We start from the raw sequence: 9432 nt of genomic DNA on the forward strand, positions 1-9432 counted from the left end.
AGACATAGTCTATTGGCTTAGAAGATGCCATCTAGATTACCTCTAGATTTTGAGTAAAATGTGTGTTGCTCTTGCGGGATACAGGCTAAAAATTGCCAAAACTAACTACAAGTAGTTCTTCTTATGATTGTTTATTTAGCAACTGTTCAAACACTCAGAATAGTGGCTTACAACCATCCTCACATTACAATTGTTGCACAATCAATATTTGGATGCTTGGAAACAATCACACATTTGCAATAGCTGCAACATTCAATTGCCATGTGATCACCATTTACAACCAAGCCATCAGGGTAGATCACAAGTCACAATCACATGATGTCCCATTTAATGATTACAATGCTGTGCTTAATGTCCATGGCAAAAAAGGTCATAAAATTGGGTGTGGTCATATGATGCTCTAATTAATCTCAGTGCTTATGTACAAATTTTTTGGTCCCTATCATGATCGTAAGTTGAGGACTATGTGTTAACAAGGAATACTGCATATGACAAGGATTTAATTATGATACAATTACAAAATTAAAAATAAATATAAAGACCAAATTGATGGCAATATGTACAATAGCTAACCTGATTGTGAAGATATTGAAATCATAGTTTCTGCCTTTTTAAGATCAACCAACAATCACAAGCAGTCAAGAAAAATGCCACAGATTAACACTCAGTAGAGTAGCCATGAAGACCTTGAGAAAGATATTCAGATGCAGTTATATGTATATGCAGCAAAGATCAGAACAGTGCATGCCATGCTATTCCCTGTGACCCTCTATGGAAGTGAAAGTTAGACTTTAAAAAAGCACATAAGAAGAATATTAACACTTTTGAACTTTGGTATTGGAGAGGATTTCTGAAAATATATCGGTCAACCAAAAGCAAACAAACAAAGAAATAAACAAATGAATCATTAAATAAATCAGCTCAATTTCACTACAAACAAGACTCAACTTATCCTACTTTGTATAAATTATGCAAAGAACTAGCTCTTTAGAAATTCTCTAATGGTAGGAAAGATTAAAAGAAAGTAGACAATTACTAGCATGATAGATGGACTCAGCTACAATGGAAATGGGAACACCAGTAAAAGACCTGCAAAGACCAGTTGGGAACAAATCATCATGAGGAAATCTATCTATCTATAAGAGCCATCATGGCTCAGTGTTAGAATGCAATATTGCTGGTTAATTCTGCCAACTGCCAGCAGTTTGATCCTGACCAACTTAAGATTGACTCAACCTTCCATCCTTCTGAGGTTAGTAAAATGAGGATCCAGGTTGTTGGGAGTAATATGCTGACTCCGTAAACCACTTAGAGAGGGCTGAAAAGCACTATGAAGCAGTATATGAGTGCTATTGTTATTGCTATTGTTATCTGATTGTTAGAAATCAACACCAATTTGGGTATCGCATACAACCAACCAACATGCAATTTATAGTGATATCAAAGAGTTGGGGAAAAATGAATCCTATGCATGTATATGTCTCCAAGAAAAAAAGTGAAAAGGAAGTCATAAATGTAATGAAATTTGAAAAAAGTGATAAGACTTCAAGTTTAGATGATGTTATTGGAGGAGTGTTCAGATATGATTTTGGCTTGTTTATGAAATGGCTATGCAAACTTGTTTAGAGCCTCATCTGCACCTGACACATTGAGAGACTATGGAAGCAGGGAAAGAGCTGGAAGAGTTCAGTTCATTTGAAAAGATGGAGCCCAGCCAAATTGTGTGTGTGTGTGTGTGTGTGTGTGTGTGTGTGCACATGCGCGCATGCACGCTTCAGAGAGACTCTTGAATTGTCGTGCTAAAAGTCTGCTTCAGTTTTTCAAATTATGGTTTTATAGCATTAAAGGTACCTTTCAGAAATTCAGTGGTTCGACTTGATTTTGCCAGTTAGTGGGGTTTGACATGATTAGAAGTGTGCTCCTATTGCTGGTGGCAAGAGTAAACTTCAGGGAGATTCATTTCTTCCCTGTGCCTGAGTTGGATGGCCAATAAATTTAAATCAGCAACAACAACTTTGGACCTAAAGCTTGATTACTGAATTTTATTTATTTATCAACTTTAGATAGCTGCCCATCTCATCAGAAATGACTCTGAGCAGTGTACAAAAATAAAATAAAACAGCAATATAAAAATGTAAACAGTCACCATTAATTTTTTTAAAATAGTTAAAAAGTTGAATGCAGTGATGATGTAAATGAATCTTTATCCATGCATAAAAGAATAGGTGGCATGCTTACCATATGGATCACAAGGCAGAGAGAGGAAGATAAAGAACAGCTGATGTCATTTTGATTTTTTAATGTGTTCATGAATTGATTGTTGATGTTGAGGAGTGATGATTGGCAACATGAACGTATTTGCACTTTTTGCTGGCAAACAGTGACATTATTTTTGCAGCAAATACTTGAGTGTGATGGCCCAGGGCATGGCACAAAGGCAACACAGTCAAATAAGCAAGAAGAGTCCCTTTATTATCTCCAAGTTTGCCCTCAATGTCCAGGTTACTTTCAGCTAAAGAAACACTCCCAGGAACAGCCTTTAACTGGAGAAAATTTAGTCCAAAACAAGGTACATACAAAGTGTAACTAAAAATCCAAATAAACCAAGCTGCAGTAATTAACTTGACTCCTTCCTGCATACCCTAGGATAAAGAAAGAGTGGGCCCGGTTCTTCCTCTGAATTCCCTCTCCCTTGCTCTACCTCTCTGCTGCTCTGCCCAGCCAGACTTTGCTCTTCCCCAGTTTCTTCCACAGCCAATGGAGCCACACTCCCACTCCCTGTTCAGCCTCACCCTCCAAATCAGATTAACACTTGACTATTAATTTGTCATAGACCAAAAATGAAGTGAAAATTTTCACCATAAAAGGAGGTGGATGAATTTGTACCTAAATAGAATGTTTATCAAAAAGATGGGGAAATTGAGAAAGATACGTTAAAACATGCAAATACTTCTATAGGTAATGGAGACTAGATCGATGATGAGAGAGAGAAAGAGAGAGAGAGAGAGAGAATAGAATTTGATTCACTGACTGAACATCTATGGAAATATGAAAAAAATAGTTGTGCTTCTGCCCACCTCGTTATACAGAAATCTGAGCTGGATCTATCAGGAGAAACATACAAGTAATTTGAAGATGGTGAGAATGGATTATTTAAGAAGTATATGTAATAAAGAATGAGAAGAGGTAGGGTTAAGAATTAATGGGTGCTGAATGGATGGAGATGGGATAGAAAGGTGAGAATCCAGCACAAGAAAAGCATACAGAGAGATCTGGAAGAGAATAAATGAACATCTATAAAAGAAGAAAGGGTTTGTTGGTCTAAAGCAGAGGACCAACATCTTTAAGATGGACTTCAACTCTCAGAATTCCTCAGTAAGCCATGCTGGATGAGAAATTCTGGGAATTGAAGTCCACAAATCTTAAAGTTGCTAAAGTTGGACATCCCTGGTCTAAAGGTGGGTAGGTTGGTGAGATTCTGAAAAAGAAAGAGAATTTTAAAACAAAAGGTAATGACTGAAGCAGAGAATTGATGTAGTGAAATAAAAAATGGTTTTCAAGAACAGAAAGGTTTAGGAGGAATAGTCAGTAGTGTTATTTATAAACTAGATTTAGTTAGATCTCCTTTTCTTTCCTCTCATCTCCTGCCATTCATTTGTTTTTGCCTAGCACTGCTCATTCTTTTTCTCTGGCTTTGCATAATATTTTTGTCCCAAAAGGGAATTGTGTGTGTGTGTGTGTGTGTGTGTGTGTGTGTGTTTGTGTACATATATAAATAAGCATCCACTGTCAGTTTTGGGTTTATGTTTTCAGAGAGTTGGCAACCTTTGAAGGACTGGCAAGCCAACCCCAGTCAGCTTCTGATCAGTTAAGAACACAAATATTATCATATCAAAAGGCAATTATTTTCTGAGCATTTTATAGTCCCTAAGGACTAGCCATGAAACACACCTCCTCTTCCAGTGCAATCATATTTCATCTATCAAGGACATGACCCTAGTTATTTACAGACTGTAATGAGACTGCCCACTGCTTGATGTTACCATAAATAAGCAGGTAAGACTGCTGAGTTTCACAAAATCCAGAATGATTGCTTAGTAGACAGGATCATTTTAATAAAAAAGAATGGCATATGTAATCACTAAATTTATATTATGTGTGCCGGAGTGAACTCTCATTTCACACAAGTGCCTAGGCTTCATGCAGATCTATTACCTTTTCAGAAACCACCCTGCCTATGTTTTTGTGATATGATGGAGTGGCATTTCTCAACCTTGACAATTTTAAGGTAGGTGAACTTCAATTCCCAGAATTCCCCAGCCAGCACAGTACAGAGTTAGGTCCGCCTATCTTAAAGTCACCAGGAGAGAGGAAGAGAGGGGAGAGGAGGGGGGAGAAGAGGAGAGGGGAGAAGAGGAGAGGAGAGGAGAGGAGAGGAGAGGAGAGAAGAGAAGAGAAGAGAAGAGAAGAGAAGAGAAGAGAAGAGAAGAGAAGAGAAGAGAAGAGAAGAGAAGAGAAGAGAAGAGTGGAAGCATTATAATAGCTTTCTCTGTATATCTGGTCAGAATCATTACATATCCCAGGGTAAGCATATATAGAATTGAAGCTTCGTGCAATTTTGGGAATTCCTACTTATTACAACGCAATAAAAATAAGTTATGAAATTGCAGAAAGCTTCAATTGAATTGAGGAAAGTTGATCAAGCCAAGGTCCAACAGAGAATATTAACTTTTGAAACTGCATACAAAGTGAAAGGGAGATGAGTGCACAAGTTGCCCCATAACAATTTGGCTTTCCAGTCAATCACAATCCTGAGAGACAACTGTTGTTACAAACAAATAAAATTAAATAGTTCCACACTTCAAGCTAGAGCAGATGATGCAAAAAATGAAATGAGCTAAAAAAAATTAAATGGAAAAATTATAATAGCTTATGCAAATCTTCAGTGAGATGATTCAACTCAAAGATAATTTAATCAAACTACCATACTGAGTATATCTGTGAAGTGAAACATTTTTTATATGGAAAATCAGAGAAACCACACTATTTTCCATTGGCCATTTCTCTAGCCCATCAGCATCAAATTCCCTTCCAGCTCTGTTATTCTATTCTACATTGGCTTAATTAGTTATCTGCATATTCCTGTATTATGTGGCATCATGCTACATAATATGTAATACGATAGATTAACAGGGGTGTCAAACTGGCAGCCCAATGGCCAGATGCGTCAGACACAAGCCACACCCACTCCACCTCCACAAAGGGAAAAACATTGTGATATGTCATGTGATGGCAACCCATGGATTAAGTGAAACTTAGGTAGGCAGGCAGGCATTCAACCTGATCATTGCATCAGGCAGTATTTATCACATTCAAAACTGAATAATCTTCTGATTCTAGTCGTGCTAGATTTTACTTTATTTTTAGCTAGTTTAATTTGATGGAAGAAATTTATTTCAGAAACTCAAAAAAGAGAAACCCTTCTTAAAAAATGATTTTTTTTCATGGATGGAATATGAGTCAGGGGTACATGTGGATGCCCTGTTTTTTCATTGAAACAATCCTGTCTTCAGCACTCTGTACTCTCCACAGAGTTTTGAGCTTCAGCTACATCCTAAGAGAACATTTTGCTTTTTTGATAGTTGTATTATTGTAATTGCAATGGAGAAGTCCGACCTTTGAGAAATTCTTCCATATCAAGAAATTCATACATGTCTCTGCCTATATATTTGGTGGTGAATTTAGAAGAGTAATTTCAGCTCATCTCTCACTGCAAATGAAAGGCAGCACAGTTGTAGAATTTCTATTGTTTGTACAGCCTAGTAGATGGCATGTCAAGTGACAGTAGTGGAAACGACCAGGTTACCACTCTAACGTGAGAGGTAAATTCAGAGTTAACAATTTCATCTGGGACCTGAGATTTGAGGCTTCTATTATTTTTTTTTACTACAAGCTCAAACATTCGCTATAGCAGGTGTTGGGAAAAAGACAAAAACCTTTTTTTTTATAGTCCATTATTCTTAACTTCAACATTATGTGGGAAACTGCACTTAAAATGCTATGGCAAAACAAACTGAACAAACAGATTTACTATGTCATTCATCCTAAAGTAGACTTTCCCAGTACATTTTCCCATTGCCGTCCATTAGTTCTAAACAAGCCCATAACTAGTTTATGGTCTCTATAAGATATTTACAGTTCCTTTCTAGTATTTCTCTCTGGCGTGACCTCCCGCTCTCTATGCAGCTGCGTTGAAATCTCTAGAAAAATGTTTCCCTTTCCCTTTCCCTTTCTCCCTCTTCAGTGGCAATCTCTATTGCATTCCTTGTTAGCCTTGTAAATGACATGTTGATTTCTCTATTTAGAGCTTCTTTATATACCAGCTTCATTTTTACAACAACAAAAAGGCTCATTATGCACAATGTGGATGAAGAAGGTCTTCCCTTTATTGACTCCTAAAACAGGAACAGCTTGATCTTATTTTTCCCTTTATTCATCTAACTTTGTCTACTGCCAACTGCCAAACTCTCCTGACAGTTTGTAGTAAAAGCTTTCTTCACTAGCCCAATTTATTCCTCTTAATAGAACTGATTGGAAGCAGCAGTGGAATCCTACTTGTTCCACTATCAGTTCAGTGATTGCACGCGCACACCTAATGCGCATGCACCTAACGCATGCACACAGCTTTCCACACACCAGCTGCTAAGACCTGCAGCACCAATCAGCTGAGAGGACAAAGAGAAAAGTGCAGGGGTGGGTGGGAGAGCTGATCCTGCACTTTTCTCTTCTTTCTCCTCTCAGCTGATCATTGGAGGCTTTTTTTTTCCTCCTCTCAGCTGATTGTCAGAGGGTTTTTTTTACGGTTTGGTGGTCCAAACTGGTAGCATACCACCACTGATTGGAAGACAAAGGCTTCCATCAGTAAAATGCAGATTAGTAATACTAAAGAGATGGAAGTTTCGGATCACCACCTTCTTATGAATTTTTTGCTGTATATTCACAGCAGGTTTAAAATATTCTTCAAAGTTGCCTTTTTTGCTTAATGCTGTTCCTTGTCAGGGTTGAATCTACCCATGTGATAAGGATACTGTGAGAAACCATGCTGCGTGTCCCCATTCCATGTGAGTTTAGGAGAGCATAGGCTTAATCTGCTTTTTTTTTTTGTTAGCCCTGTATTTTAGAACACCTTGCCCTCAGAGATTCATGAAATCCTAACCCCCAACACACAGATAATTTTGTTATTTTGTAAGGCCATCAAAACAACACTTTTCCATCATGGTTTTAACCATCATTGAATGCATCTGGTGGTCATCTTGAGAAGATTGATTGTATGCTTTTCATGTTTGTAACTCTGTATTTCATTACTCAGTTGCACCCTCTCCAGAGTTTACAAAAAGGTATAAACAAACAAATAAACTGGCTTTTAAATTTGGATGCTTTGAAAGGGTTCAAGGGTTATTAAACTTCAAAAATACAATGTTATTTCTGGATTGGTCCCAAATATAAGGTGCAGGGCAGAGGCAATGGGAGAAGGGTATACAGTATCCCATCTTATCTGTGAGCACTGAAAGGCATCTACTTGACCAACTTGAACAAAAAAATGCTGAACTACAACAGGCCTTGCCCAGATGCAGTAGAGCTGTTCTAACAGTTATGATTTATAATGTTTAAAAGAAAAGTTAATAGGGTATGATATATAGTTTAATGGGTACTACAGAAGATGTTTTGTGAGCATTGGTACCCATAGAGACCAGGCTGCCTACTGAACAATAATTTCACATTTCATACAATTTTAGTTAGACACACAGCAACCACTTGAGAAACATTCAGTATATCTGACTGTATCAGATAGGCAAATTATATGTAGATGGCAAGTCAACAACTGGACAATGCTACTATAAATGGCACATGCATGTTCATTTTGATGTGCCGCTAAGCATAAATCCCTGCCAGTTTTTCATCTGTAGAATCATTTATTTTGCTCGTTTCTTTTTTGCACAGATGCGGCTTCCGTATCTGGACCCAGGCCAGAGTCTGAACTGTTGCCACAACAGCAAATGCAGCCACTTGCCATTTCTGCAAGAGCAATGGTTAGAAAAGATTCTACTGTTGGGCAGAAATAGGCAGCTACCACAAGCAATTGACTTTGTTTGGAACTGCAAACTTTTTATTGTTCAGCAAACTTTTTATTGTTCAGCAAACTTTTTATTGTTCAGTTTCTTACTGTAGGCTCTTCTGATTGCCAAAAGAGAAAAGACATACCGCTGAGATTGTATTTATTTCATGCACCAAAATAACTTGACCAGCCTTTAATTCTAATGGTAGAGCACTTAGGAGTGGGAGACATCTGTTGCCCTATTTCAGGTTGCTTATTATGTTGGGCTGTTGTAACATCGTTTTCCATTGCCATATCAGATTTCCTTAATATATGCTATAGTGCATGCTCAAATGGAGCATGCTTGCTTAATACTACATAATGGAGCCTGGTTTCCTATTTCTGTAGTTTTTGCATTGTTCTATTCAAAAGTTAGACACAGTTAATCTAAATTTGATAACAGAGAACCAGATTCTGTTCCATGTGTTATTTAGTACTCAAGAAAGTCTGAAATATAATGAAATAAATTGTAAAGTTTTAAGGTATGTTTGCAGGGGTATGAAAGATCTTCATAGGTAGTAAAACAGAAGAAAGTAAAAGATTGAGGGAGGAGGGAGGGAGGGAGGCAGAAAGGAAGGAAGGAAGGAAGGAAGGAAGGAAGGAAGGAAGGAAGGAAGGAAGGAAGGAAGGAAGGAAGGAAGGAAGGATAGATTTAGTTTTTCTTATTTCAGGCAAGGCCCATTTTTCTATCTGTTTCACTATCAGAAAAATAAAGCTATTATCCAAAACAGTCCCAGGATTTAGTTAATTTCATGCATGGGATTATTTCACTAAAATTGAACTCACTCAAGGAAAATAGAAAAAGGCTTCAAAAGTATAGTTGCAGTTGAGGTTGTGCCTGGTTATATTATTATTTAATCTGCAACTTGAAATAGATTTTCATTGGAGAGCTGATGGTTACATTCAAGGTTGGGTAATAAGGATTCTTTCCAAATCTATCAGAACAACTTTTAATTTAATTTACATTAGACATGCAACCCTAATGTGCAACTTAGTTTGAAGTGTTAGTCTAAATACTGTGGCTTGTTTACTGTGCTTTAGGCTTTGGTGTATTGTGTGAGCCTAGCTAGTCATTATTTTATTTAGTAAAGCAATTCAAATTATAAGAATGCAGTCTTTGTCTGGGGGTCTTTTATGGTTGAAGAGGACAAGCATAGTCTGTGAAGTGTCCTTTTCCTCTAATCTCATATTCCAAATATGGGAAGAAAGGAATTGATGGTTGATCATCACTTAATAATATCACCTCATCGAAAATGTTGAGCAGAGGTGGTATTCAG

At 37.4% G+C, this 9432-nt stretch overlaps 1 long non-coding RNA gene across 2 annotated transcripts in view; it reads left to right on the forward strand.

The window, feature by feature from the left end:
* LOC148128277 (uncharacterized) overlaps nucleotides 1-8325 on the forward strand; it is a 30640-nt gene extending 22315 nt beyond the window's left edge. For both annotated transcript variants that reach the window (XR_015741543.1, XR_015741544.1), the window contains 2 exons: nucleotides 4224-4288; nucleotides 8002-8325. This is a non-coding gene — a long non-coding RNA (uncharacterized LOC148128277). The remainder of the gene's footprint in view (nucleotides 1-4223; nucleotides 4289-8001) is intronic.
* The last annotated feature ends 1107 nt before the right edge of the window (nucleotides 8326-9432 follow it).

This window comes from Pseudonaja textilis, chromosome 1 (assembly GCF_049901715.1).
Source record: "Pseudonaja textilis isolate UNSWEBS1 chromosome 1, rPseTex1.2, whole genome shotgun sequence".
Taxonomy (NCBI): domain Eukaryota; kingdom Metazoa; phylum Chordata; class Lepidosauria; order Squamata; family Elapidae; genus Pseudonaja; species Pseudonaja textilis.